General features: G+C 47.7%; 1 long non-coding RNA gene across 3 annotated transcripts in view; it reads left to right on the forward strand.

The window, feature by feature from the left end:
* The window catches only part of LOC119974205, a 60,968-nt gene that overhangs the window by 38,875 nt on the left and 8,576 nt on the right, over positions 1–13,517 (forward strand). The window contains exon 2 of one of the 3 annotated variants that reach the window (XR_005462488.1): positions 195–351. The exons of 1 other annotated variant lie outside the window; for it this stretch is intronic. This is a non-coding gene — a long non-coding RNA (uncharacterized LOC119974205). Of the gene's footprint in view, positions 1–194; positions 352–9,349; positions 9,498–13,517 lie in introns of those variants that run through there. One more of the 3 variants, XR_005462487.1, reaches the window with a different exon arrangement.

Genomic DNA, 13,517 nt, shown 5'->3' on the forward strand with positions numbered 1-13,517 from the left:
TTAGTGATAGAAACTGGGCGGCGTGGACCAGCTGGGCCAATGGGCTGTTTCCATGCTGTAAACATCTATGACTCTTTCCTTGCCTCTCCGCAGCAGAGTTTATGCTGTCAGTTTCCGACTATGTCGTGAGACACCGCCACATGGCAACATTTTGTGGCAAGTCCCTCACCTATGTCAATTTGTTTCCTTTCCAGTAAGACCTTCAGATATTTTATTTTCCTCCCTGAGCATCCTTAAGCTGTGAAAAGAAGTTCTTCATCAGATGTGGATAATTTGACAGGTGGATAGAGTGTACGATCACCGGAGCTGATTCACATGATCGCAGTCACGATGTTGGAGGAGTTGGCTTCGGTGAGGATGCTGGAACTTATTCAGCCTTCCCACTTGACACTGAGTGTCCTGCAGAGACATGGCTGGGAGAAATTTCCCAGCACCCAGAGATGCCTGTGGTAGGTGACCCAAGCCTCATTGCCATTTAGAAATGTGTTGACAACAACAGCATCATAGACTGGAGGCCAGTTTAGCTCAATTGGCTGGACAGCTGGCTTGTGATGCTAGGCCAACAGCGTGGGTTCAATTCCCCTAGTGGCTGAGGTGATTATTTTCAACCTTCCCCTTGCCGGAGATGTGATGATCCTCAAGTTAAATCACCACCAGTCAGCTCTCCCCCTCAAAGGGGAAAGCAGCCCATGGTCATCTGGGACTATGGTGACTTTTATGTAGGTTATCAGCAACATGTTTAACAACAGGAATTAATATTTTTGATAGGTCTGCAAAATTCAATCAGCTTCCCTCAACTAATTCCCCAACACCGTATCTGTCTCGTGTGCATTTTCTTGGAAGTGTTAAAGCCGTGATATGAGAGGAAGTTGCTTAAATTCCTCTGTGAGGTCCTGTCACTTTAATCATGCATCAGTGTATAACAATGCCTTTTACATTTGTGTGCAAATCCGCATTGCAATGACGTAGATGTTTGAAAAAAGGTTGCCAGGAATATCCTCATGATCAATCTGGGTTCCCTCCGCCCCAAAATCATTTCTCGAGCACTTTACGGCGAAGATCAGCTGGCCTTTTGAATGCAGTTCCCTCCGTTACAATTAGATCTCGAGAGCAAGGGGTGCTGACAGTATTACTGAGGTCATGCCTCATGCCACAGTGACTCTGGGTCCTTATAAATCAGTCTGAGACACAGGCAGCTATTGAAGCAAACAGGCTGCATTCCTCCAAGCTGCCCTTTCAGTTTTCAGTTCAGATCGCTCAAGCAGTCTCTGAAAATATTTGGACGATTCACCTCTGAGCAGAAATAACAGATTTTAAGTTAAAACCCTGTTTCTCCTTCCTCTCCTGAAGCTGTACCTCTTGCAGAGGTCAAATTACATGGCCAGAAGGTCTCCCTTCCAACACTTTTACTACCAAATAGCCATTCTTTATGTCTGGGCAAGTGAGTGCAGCCAAGCTATTTGCCAATGAAGAGTCTCCCCTATCCTATCCTGATGTCCACACATGCACACTTCCAATGAAGCCACTGAGTGGCAACCAGCAGTAGGAGTTAGGTATTGATCCTTCAATAAGCCATGGTTGTGTAAGTCTATTATAGCACCCCTACAATCAGGAACGAATCTGATGCTTGGTCTGGTAACGTACCAGGGAGTGAGACATCAGGAAAGGTACCTTTCTGGAATATTGACAGCAGGAGCGACACCTTCACTTCCCTGGCTCTGTAAATGTGGGAGGCAAAGTCTGAGCACTGAGTGAAATGATGGCCCATCAAGTCCTTCTGCTCCAATCTCTACTGCACATATTTATGGAGCTTTATGCAAATTTTCTTATGTGTAGAAAGACTTTGTTTAAAAATTGCATAGTCATTAAGGGGTAGAGTTTGTAACCTAATCAGAAGGGATCTAGGTCTGATTTATACTCAACTAGTGGATGTAGATCATAATCATAGAATCCATACAGGGCAGAAGGAGGCCATTCGACCCATTGAGTCTGAACCAACCCTCCGAAAGAGCACTCTAACTAGGCCCATTCTCCTGCCCCATCCCTGCAACTCTGAATGCTCACCTACATATCTTGGGACTGTGGGAGGAAACCCACGCAGACACGGGGAGAAAGTGCAAACTCCACACAATCACCCAGGGTTGGTGGGAAGGAAAGCAGGAATTTGTTCATTTTACAGTACTTATTGCTAGTCACAGAGTGAAAATGATGCAGAAGGAGGCCATTCAGCCCACTGAATCTATATGGTGGCTCGCTGTCGAACAATTCAGTCAGTCCCCTTTCCCGGCTTCATTCCCAAGAGCTGCAAATCTATTTCCATCAAGTGCCCATCCAATATCGTTTTGAAATCGTTGATCATCTCCACTTCCATCACCTTAGTCTGAAATCGGGGCGCCCTTTTTAAAGAGCACCCCGATCTCTAAGGAGCCGGTCCTGCCGGTGACCTCAGTCCTGTGCACTTCATTCAGGGCGTAGTTCACCCCAACCTCCGAAACAATTTCAATGTGTGGGTCGATTGCGATCTGGATTGCGCTGAACTACCCGATGGTAATCACAGTGCATTTCCTGCAGGACCACACTTAGACATTCTGTGGGAAAATTGCGCCCTTTTTTTCCTCTTCCTTGAATTCTTCTGAAAAATACCTTTGGCTCTGTTCACTTAACTCCAATTGTCTTAAACGTTTTTTCCATCCAAATTCCCTGATTATCTGGACTGTAACTTATATTTTAGGAAGCATGCCTCTTTGCAGCTCCCGTTCTGCCAATCTTTCTTCTGGCAAAGGTCAAGGGCTGGATTCTCCTCATCTCTGCCAGAAAAAAGACTGGACAGATTCGCCGTTTTGCTGGGGGTAGCAGGAAGGCAGCATAGAGCACCCGGCTCTAGCTGCTGATACACCCAGGAGAATTGCTGGGTCCGTGGCCGCGCATGTGCACGGTGGCGGACTGCAGCAGCCATGCCGTGCAATGTGGCGGCGGCCACTCGAGGAGCCGGCCTGCAAAATAGTCCCCCCTCCCTTCGGCCGGCTTGCGCGCCCTGGACCCCCCCCCCCCACAGTCCCCCCAACCTCAAATAATATCACCCCTTCCCACGGATCGGTCCTCCCCCGACTGTGGCGGCACTGGACTGAGTCCGCAGCCGCCACGCCAAGTTCCCGACGGATGAGACCATGAGAGACCCACGTCATCGGGAACTTGGCTGGTCGGGCGCAGAGCACCAGGAGGTGGGCCTCAGGCAATGTCCTGAGGCCGTCAATAGGTGGCATGGTGTACTCCGAGAGTATGCCACTTTAGAGGGGGCGGAGCATCGCAAAGGTGCGCCGCCCCCAATTTGGTCGGCAACTTGGATTTTCCGCTGGGCGCCGAATACGATTTTAGCGTCGACGACCGGAAAATCTCGCCCACTGTCTCCAAATGCTTCCAAATTCAACTAAAACTAAAACTTAAAAGCTTCCCTATCTTACAAGGCTGTAGTTGTTAAGCAATGCTCGCTTGCTTATGCCTTTTATTGATTCTTTACACCATAGCCCTCTCTACACATTTTGGAACCTAACCAATCCCACCACACATACAAACACTTTTCTCGAGCATGAATCTAACTATAGGTTTTATCCTTCCTGGCACACAAACATTAAATTAAACCCACTTAAAACTATAGCATTTTAAAAATTTTCACCAATACAAATATGAATCCCTTGAACCTACCTTTATTTTCCTAACACCTCCCCATTTGATGGAATTAGGGCAGCAAGGTAGCACAAGTGGATAGCACTGTGGCTTCACAGCGCCAGGTTCCCAGGTTCGATTCCCTGCTGGGTCACTGTGCGGAGTCTGCACATTCTCCCCATGTCTGCGTGGGTTTCCTCCGGGTGCTCTGGTTTCCTCCCACAGTCCAAAGACGTGCAGGTTAAGTGGATTGGCCATGCTAAATTGCCCTTACGTGTCCAAAAAGGTTAGGAGGGGTTATTGGGTTACGGGGATACGGTGGAAATAAGGGCTTAAGTGGGTCGGTGCAGACTCGATGGGCCGAATGGCTTCCTTCTGCACTGTATGTTCTATGAAGATTTCTTTACACTGATATTATATTCACTTTACACAAAATTAACATTGCAGATAACTAGCCACATTTATTACATCATAGAAGTATAGTTTTCTTACTTCACAATTACACGTCATATTATATAATTACAATCATTTAACCAAAGCAAAGACTGTGGGAGGGTTTCTCTGTTTGGGAGATTATGCTCTCCCGCTGGAGCTGAATTGCTTCATTTTTATGATCCCCTTGAGCAGGATGCAATTCAATGTTCCATGCAAATTTAAGCATGGCGTTTCCATGGGATCCCGCTTTTGGGCCATCATGTTGAGGGGGCGGCCTGATAACAAGATGTTGTGGCCAGCCACCCCCCATTGCAAATAGGCTCTGATCCCCCCCCCCCCCCACCACAAATCGTCCCCCCTCCCCCCCCCAACCGCACAGCATCCCGGATTGTCTGTATGCTCCCCCCATACCTGAGCACGGGGGTGATCCAACTCGCTGCTCTGCCTGGGACCCCTGATAAAGGAAGACCCCCGGGACCCTGTAATAAGATGACCCCCCTCAGTGACCCCTGTAATAGGGGGAACGCTAGGGATCCCTGTAAGCGGGGCAACCCCAGGGACCCCTGTAATAGGGGGTGCCCCAGGAACCTTTGTAATAGGGGGATCCTCCAGGGACCCCTGTAATAAGGGGATCCCCAGGGACCCCTGTAATGGGGGGATCCCCAGGGACCCCTGTAATAGGGTGACATACAACAGGGACCCCTGTCTGTCTAAAGAAATCACTCCTCTGGCACGCATCGTGGATCTCATTCACGCCACAAATGGGAGGGTTGGAGTATCATGTTGGGTGCCCATCCTGATTTTCCCCCCGACGCCCGATTCTCTGTCCCAAAAGGGTACGCATTCCAGGCATCCCGGGACAAAGAATCCCGCCCAATAACTTTAATAGCACCATCAGAATCTATGCATGGTAACATTATCCTAACTCAAGTCTTGCGTTTCTTTTTCTTCTGTTTTCCAGTTTTCACAACTCAGAAAAGAATGTTTCATTTAAGTCTGCAGGACAGTTCTCCTCTCCGTCACTTGTAGGCATAGTTCCACCTCAAGCCCACTTTCCAAATTCACATGTGGTAAATTTGCATTTCAATTCAACACAGACAAAATCTCTTTTAGCTGTTTCAAGAACGTTGTTAAGATCTTTCTTCTGGTCACTCAAAATAGTCTCGCACTCTCGCTTCGTTTGTCCTTTGAACTTTTTGTGATCTTGTTGTTTCTCCCAGATCCATTTCAAACGAGTTATTTTCGTTAATAATAAAAATGAATAAGTACGACCTGGAGGCGATGAAAATTCTGCAGTAAAGAGTTTAGATTTAGTTTGTGAATCTTCCTGAAGGTGTGATTCAGCACCCTCTGGAACAGAGGGGAGGAGAGGGAAGGGAACTGTTTGAATAAATAAACTGACTAAAGAATGTCTGCAGCTGAAAGATAACTGTTCCACGAGCCTTCAGCACTGGACATCCCCTTGCAGGAAAAGACTGAGACTTACTTGTGAAGCTTCAATGTCATCCAGGAAATGGAATGGCACACACCTTTTGCTGGTCCTCAGGCTGCTGTGTGCTTCTTTCTTCTGGTTGAGCATATTTTGCTGACACTCTGGTTTCTGTTTCCACCCCCCCCCCCCCACCCCCAACCAATCCCACAGCCCCAACCCCGACCCCCAGGTCTAATGGCAGCTGTTTCCAGCCATTCTTCACAAGTGGAGTGCAGACGCAGAGGGAGGAAGAGCTTCTACTCTCAGTGATGCTCTGAGGAAACAAGAGCTTGATTGGGGTCAGCTCAATTGGTAGCTGGTGTGTAAGTTCGTAGACCTCCCAACCCCTCTCCGCCTTTTCCTTGTATCATCCTCTTTCCCGGCTTTATGCCTTTGAAAAAACACCCAAAGAGGTTTTGATAGTCTAAAAATACTTTAGCTAACCAAGCGCCAACTAACACAATGAACTTTGTTTTACGTTTCTTTTTCTTTTTCATGTGTTTGTTCCCTCACTCCTCAATCGGACCTATTCATACACCTCAGGATGCAACTATTGATCTTGGAGGGAGTGCTGCGCAGATTCAGCAGAACGTTTAGAACGTAAAATTTATTCCAGGTTGCATCAACTTGATTTGTATTCCCTTTAAGCAGAGAAGATTGAGGGATGATCTGATCAAAGAATCTACAATTTCAAATCATTTCAATAGGTTGGATACAGAGAAATGGGGCTGGATTCTCCGCACCCCGACGCCACAATCACATTCGGTGACGGGGTGGAGGATCCGTTTTCCCGCATGAAATCGGGACTGGTGGCGGTTCCACGATTCGCCACCCCCCCCTCAGGGGGGGTGTATTCGGGGAGAATATGCGCTGAGTATCCACCGCCTCAGGCCATTGCCTGCGGGCCGCCCCGCTATTCTCTGTCCCCAAACGGCTGAATTCCCGACGCCGTATTTCTAATGTGGTCCTGCCATTCGGGAAACCCGCGAGGTGGCGCAGGCTCAGTCTGTGACCGCCACATTCAGGGGCGGGCCGATTGGAGGGCGGGGGTCCTCATTCGGGACTGGGGGCTATGTGTGCAGGCGGTCCGGGTCAGGCGAGCGGCCGATCAGGGGAACTATTTTGGCGGTCCAGGTCCGCGGGCTGAGTCCGCCATGGAGCACTGCGCATAATCGGACTCTGACTCGGACGTGCGGGGGGGCTGTATCTGCAACTGGAGCTGTGAGCTCCACACCAGCTGCCTGCTAGCCCCCTGCAAGGCTGCAAATCTGTGGCCTTTTGACACCAGTTTTCCTGCCGTAAAAGACCACAGTTTTCATGGTGGCGTGGGGACATAGTCCCAAAAATGGAGAATCTAACCCAGGATTTCCACTGGTATTGGAATCAAGGGAATACTACCTTTACTGCATGGTGGTTAGCATCAATGCTTCACAGCTCCAGGGTCCCAGGTTCGATTCCCGGCTGGGTCACTGTCTGTGTGGAGTCTGCACGTCCTCCCCGTGTGTGCGTGGGTTTCCTCCGGGTGCTCCGGTTTCCTCCCACAGTCCAAAGATGTGCAGGTTAGGTGGATTGGCCATGCTAAATTGCCTGTAGTGTAAGGTTAATGGGGGGATTGTTGGGTTACGGGTATACGGGTTACGTGGGTTTAAGTGGGGTGATCATTGCTCGGCACAACATCGAGGGCTGAAGGGCCTGTTCTGTGCTGTACTGTTCTATGAGTGCAGCTCCAACATCACTTAAAAAGCATGACACTATCCAGGACAAAGAAGCCCATTTGATTGACACCCCATCCACCATATTAAATATATTGACTCCCTACACCTTCGGTGCACAGTCGCAGCAGCGAGTGCCATCTACAAGCCGCACTACAGTAACTTGCCGAGTTTCCTTTGACAGAGCCTTGCAACCCCAAGGCCACTCCTATCTAGAAGTACGAGGGCAGCTGGGAGCACTACCCAGACTTAGAACTATATCGCTGCTCCTTCACTGTCTCTGGATCAAAATTCTAGACTTGCTTCCTCGCAGTGGTGTGGGTGTACCTGCATCATGTGTACTGCTGTTACTGGGCGCCACACTAGCACAGTGGTTAGCACTGTTGTTTCACAGTGTCAGGGCTCCAGGTTCGATTCCCGGTTTGGGTCACTGTCTGTGCAGAGTCTGCATGTTTTTCCTGTGTCTGCGTGGATTTCCTCCGGTTTCATCGTACACGTCGCGCAAGACGTGCTGTTAGGTGAATTGGACATTCTGAATTCTTCCTCGGTGTACCTGAACAGGTGCCGGAGTGTGGTGACTAGGGGCTTTTCACAGAAACTTCATTGCAGTGTTGATGTAAGCCTACATGGGACAATAAAGATTATTATTATATTATTATTGGTGATGGACTACAAATGCTGGCCTCGCCAGCAATGTCCACGTTTCAGGAAATAATTTTAATAATTAGCATTAGAGCTAGGTTGCTTAAAAGGGAAATCAGGAATAATTCTTTCACACCAAGAGTGATAAAAATCCGGAATTCTTTAACTCAGTTGGCAGAAAGTGGGTAAATTGGAGGTTTCAAGTCTGAGTCAATGGATTTTCCCCAGATGAGGCTGTCAATGTACATTGAGCTGCACTGGGTAACTGATTTAAGATAAGAATCAGCCCTAGGTTCAGTGGGCTGAATGACCAACTATTACTAATGTTCCGAATGATATTTCACTGACTCACTGGTCAGTTTCTATTCCCTTAACTAAATCCCTGCTGGATCATTGACTGTGCGGAGTCTGCACGTTCTCCCCGTGTCTGCGTGGATTTCCTCCGGGTGTTCCGGTTTCCTCCCATGGTCCAAAGATGTGCAGGTTAGGTGGATTGGCCATGATAAATTGCCCTAGTTTCCAAAAAAGTTAGGAGGGGTTATTGGGTTACGGGGATAGGGTGAAAGTGAGGGCTTTAGTGGGTTGGTGCAGACTCCATGGGCCAAATGGCCTCCTTCTGCACTGTATGTTCTATGTTTTAAGTGGCCATTCTTTGTGTGTGAATTTACAGCAGGTGCCACATATCCACCCATAGGGTAATTTTAAAAATTCTGTTGTAGGATGTAGGCATTGATGGCTGGCCAGCATTTATTGCCCATCCCTAATGTTCAATTCTGGTCGCCACACTACCAGAAGGATGTGGAGGATTTGGAGAGGGTGCAGAAGAGATTTACCAGGATGTTGCCTGGTATGGAGGGCATTAGCTATGAGGAGCGGTTGAATAAACTCAGTTTGTTCTCACTGGAACAACGGAGGTTGAGGGGCGACCTGATAGAGGTCTACAAAATTATGAGGGGCACAGACAGAGTGGATCGTCAGAGGCTTTTCCCCAGGGTAGAGGGGTCAATTAGTAGGGGGCATAGGTTTAAGGTGCGAGGGGCAAGGTTTAGAGTAGATGTACGAGGCAAGTGTTTTACACAGAGGGTAGTGGGTGCCTGGAACTCGCTGCCGGAGGAGGTGGTGGAAGCAGGGACAATAGTGACATTTAAGGGGCATCTTGATAAATACATAAATAGGATGGAAATAGAGGGATACGGACCCAGGAAGTGTAGAAGATTGTAATTTAGTCGGGCAGCGTGGTCGGCGCAGGCTTGGAGGGCCGAATGGCCTGTTCCTGTGCTTTTCTTTGTTCTTTATTTGTTCTAATTGCCGCCCTTGAATGGAGTGTCTTGCTAGGCCGTTTGAGAGTTAACCAAATTGGAGTCATGTGTTATTCAGACCAGGTTACAACCGCAGATCTTCCCTAAAGTGAACCAGATAGGTTCATGACAATCGACAATGGTTTCATGGCCGGAGGGAGGACAGTCAACAAAAAAGAAAAGGCCACCAGGCCAGATAGCCAGCAGCAGCTGCCAGCTAGGAGCAACTGCAGCGGTCAAGAGTCGATGCTCGAGGCCTGGCAACCCGAGCGAGAGGTGAGCAGAGCGGCAATCAGGAGGTGCAAAGAAGGCCAGGCAAGTGCCGGCATTGTGTCTTGGGAAACAGCGGCCAGTGAGAGGGGGGCGACTCAACCGGAGCCACAGCCCTGCCGCCAGTGAGAGGGTTGGCTGGGCAGCAACCAGACCGGGAGGTGAGGATGTTTTGGGGGTGAGGCTCAATATCATTGGGGGTGGGCTGCCACGTCACCAGGGGTCGGGTGTGATGTGGAACCCCTGCAAAGAGGGAGAACACAGGCCCCCAAAAGTGTAAGTTTGCGTCTGGGTGAGTGCAGTGCCAATGAGCTGGGACGGTAGTTGAAGAAGAGAAAGGAGTTCACCTGGTGACCTGTCAACACTCTTCAATCAGGGGCGGCACGGTGGCACAGTGGTTAGCACTGCTCACGGCGCGGGTTTGATCCTGGCCCCAGGTCACTGTCCGTATGGAGTTTGCACATTCTCCCCGTGTCTTCGTGGGTCGCACACCAACAACTCAAAGATATCTTTTTATTAAAAGTGAAAAAATATATCCAAGGCCAAACGGTACAAACACTAATTTTGTGTTGGAGAAACTGGGTATCCTCCCCTCAGTGGGGGAGGGGGTGTAGGGTACTCTGATTATTGAAACAGTTCACAACACAGTTGTATTAAAGAACAAACGGTACACGCACTAAACTTTGCGCTGGAGAGACCAGATACCCTCGCCTCTGTACCAACTGAAGGGAAAGGAAGCTGGTGGGGAGGGAGTCGGGGTGTTGGTGGAGGGTGGCCCCAAAAGGGCACTGCCTGAACTATCTATGGAGGCAGAATAACAAAAGAACATTCAATTAAGATGTGCTATATTCCAGGAGTCCCCCAGAAGGGACGAGAGGCGACACAGTGTCAGGCCATGCTAAATTGCCCCTTAATTGGAAAAATTTTAAATAAACACTCTTCAACTAATAAATGACTAATTAACCAGACGTTCTTCTCTTGGTATTTGTGGGTTCAGTTTGTGTGCAAAATAGCAATATGAAAGTAAAGTGAAGTGACCAAATGTGAAATGTTTTTAAAGTTAGTACTGGGAAAGATAAAGTGTTGTGAAATACATCCTCGTGAGCTCACACTCCTCATTCCTAAGCTCTGATTCTCAATTGCTTCACTAATTATCATGCTAATCTTTGACTAGTGCAGTGGTGGAATTCCATCCAAGGTCACCAAGGAAAGAGCCAGAATGATCATCGGACTGGCGACGAACCCTTTGTGCGATCCCACGTTCTTAGTTCTGTTGACAGCACAAAGAGGTATTGAGTCTTCGTCGCTGCCTGTTTGTGTTACTCACTACCTTGAGTACAGTAAGAAGTCTTACAACACCAGGTTAAAGTCCAACAGGTTTGTTTCAAACACTAGCTTTCGGAGCACTGCTCCTTCCTCCGAAAGCTAGTGTTTGAAACAAACCTGTTGGATTTTAACCTGGTGTTGTAAGACTTCTTACTGTGCTCACACCCCAGTCCCAACGCCGGCATCTCCACATCATGACTACCTTGAGTGTTAGACATTGGAGACAATCAAGGCTTTGACTATAGCAGAAGGAAATGGCTGGTTTTGGAAATTCAAACTGAACGTCACCGTTCTTGGAAGTTTCTCACAGCCGACAGTCACTGAAGCACAGAGCTGGGTTATTTTGAGCAGGAAACTTGGGTTGAAACTGAAAGAAAACAGAGTGGCTGGAAGGGATCAATTCAACTTAACCCCCACCCAATACCTCTAATGGTGATTTATATCTTTCTAAAAAAATAACAAACCAGTTTGAGGGTGTGGAACAGAGTTCCAGAATCCAGGGATTCTGATGGATTTTTTTTGCAAAGGCCATTGTCTAAGGGATAACGCTGTCTTTACTTAACGTATCTTGCTGCACAAATAGTTTATTGTATGAGGTTAAAGTTGAAGGGGTTAGCAGGAGCGACTGTGCTACACATGCAAAGCAGTTTGTGTAATCCTCTCCCCCCCCTCCTCCCCAATCGTTCATTTTCTGAAGACGTTTACGCACTTTCATCTGTCCTGCTTTGTTTTTACATAAACATATGAATCAGAACATTAGTAGTATTGGGCCCCCCTGAGTTAAACAAATAGAAGCTTCTGGATCCAGGAGCTTAAGCTCTCTCAAAATAACATTGCCCGTGGGAACGTGCAGTGCCACAGCCGGAGTGGATACTGGCAACCAGGCACTTGGCAGAAGTCAGGTATTTCTCCCTTCTCAGCCAAGTTTCTGATGTTTGTACCTCGCTAACTGAGCGGAGACACAGTGTTCCACCGCTTCAAGTTGTTGACACATAAATATTAGGTCATTGTTCAAAGGTCATACACAGTTGTAGAGAGTCGAGACAAGCTTTAATTTACATCCAGCACCATTCTCAGGATGGTCCTGGCTCTCTAATCTAAAACATGGCACGGTAGTGTTGATGAGAAAGGGTTGAAGGATCTTTACTCTGCATTTAACATCATACTGTATTTGACTTGGGAATGTCGAAGGTAAAATAGGGGGTGATTTTCCACTTTTACCTCCTGGTGGAAAATGGGCATTAGCAGCATTGACACTTCTTTTACATCAATCCACTTTTCAGGTCACTTAGTCCATGAAAATTATCTGGTTTTGGAAAACAATAGGCAGATCCACTACTGGTTTTTTGCTAGATGGCCAGTTGATGATTCAGCCTTTGCAGATCTTAAATTGAACAGTGTTTGTAAGAGTCATAGAACAGTACAGCACAGAACAGGCCCTTCGGCCCTCAATGTTGTGCTGAGCATTGTCCAAAACCAAGATCAAGCTATCCCACTCCCTGTCATTCTGGTGTGCTCCATGTGCCTATTCAATAACCGCTTGAAAATTCCTAAAGTGTCCGACTCCACTATCACAGCAGGCAGTCCATTCTTTACTCTCGGAGTAAAGAACCTACCTCAGACATCCCTCCTATATCTCCCACCCTGAACCTTATATTTATGCCCCCTTGTAACAGCTGCATCCACCCGAGGAAATAGTCTCTGAACATCCACTCTATCTATCCCCCTCATCATCTTATAAACCTCTATTAAGTCGCCTCACATCCTCCTCCACTCCAAAGAGAAAAGCCCCAGCTCCCTCAACCTTTCCTCATAAGACCTATCCTGCAAACCAGGCAGCATCCTGGTAAATCTCCTTTGCACCCTTTCCAATGCTTCCACATCCATCCTATAGTGAGGTGACCAGAACTGCACACAATACTCCAAATGTAGTCTCACCATGTACAGTTGCAGCATAACCCCACGGCTCTTAAACTCAAGCCCCGTTAATAAACGTGAACACACTATAGGCCTTCTTCATGGCTCTATCCACTTGAGTGGCAACCTTCTGAGATCTGTGGACATGAACCCCAAGTCTGTCCTAATTATTCCCTTTGTTCCCATTTTCTTTTCTTTTATTACTTTTTGTCTGTGTACCCATACTCGGAAAGTGCCTTTAAGCAGAGGACTCAAGCTGAAGCAGCCTGCTTTACAGGACAATGTGTCCCTAGGTTTTGTATTTTGGAGAGAAGATAACAGACTCATTGGTGCTAAGTGAACATAAGGAACCAGCTTTTGGAAGAAGTCGGTTCGAATGGTTGGCTGGCAATCTATGGGTTGGCCAGGGATAGTGTTCTGCCTGGCAACAGTCAGTGATTGATTCCTATCAGATGCTTTCTGACAGAGCTTGCTCGAACTGTTTAGCCCTTGGCAGTGAAAGGGACAGTCTCTCTCTCTCGCTGCTTAAGTAAAGACAAACTTGCCCGAGAATACCATCAAAAGCCTCTAGACCCTCAAAGGAAGAGGAGCTGTAATGTCTCCCTCTGTCTTCCGTCTCGGTTGCCTGCTGACTCTGAATCTGCAGTGAAGACCATCTCCAGTCTAGAAGGAAGAAGCATCGAAAAGAATGCTGAACCTCAGAAAAATACTAACTAGAAGTCATCTTAGTGCATCAAAGATCCTTTATCCTTTTATTTTTATTAATATTTTCTACACCTCTCA

This window comes from Scyliorhinus canicula, chromosome 12, assembly GCF_902713615.1.
Source record: "Scyliorhinus canicula chromosome 12, sScyCan1.1, whole genome shotgun sequence".
In the NCBI taxonomy this organism is placed as follows: domain Eukaryota; kingdom Metazoa; phylum Chordata; class Chondrichthyes; order Carcharhiniformes; family Scyliorhinidae; genus Scyliorhinus; species Scyliorhinus canicula.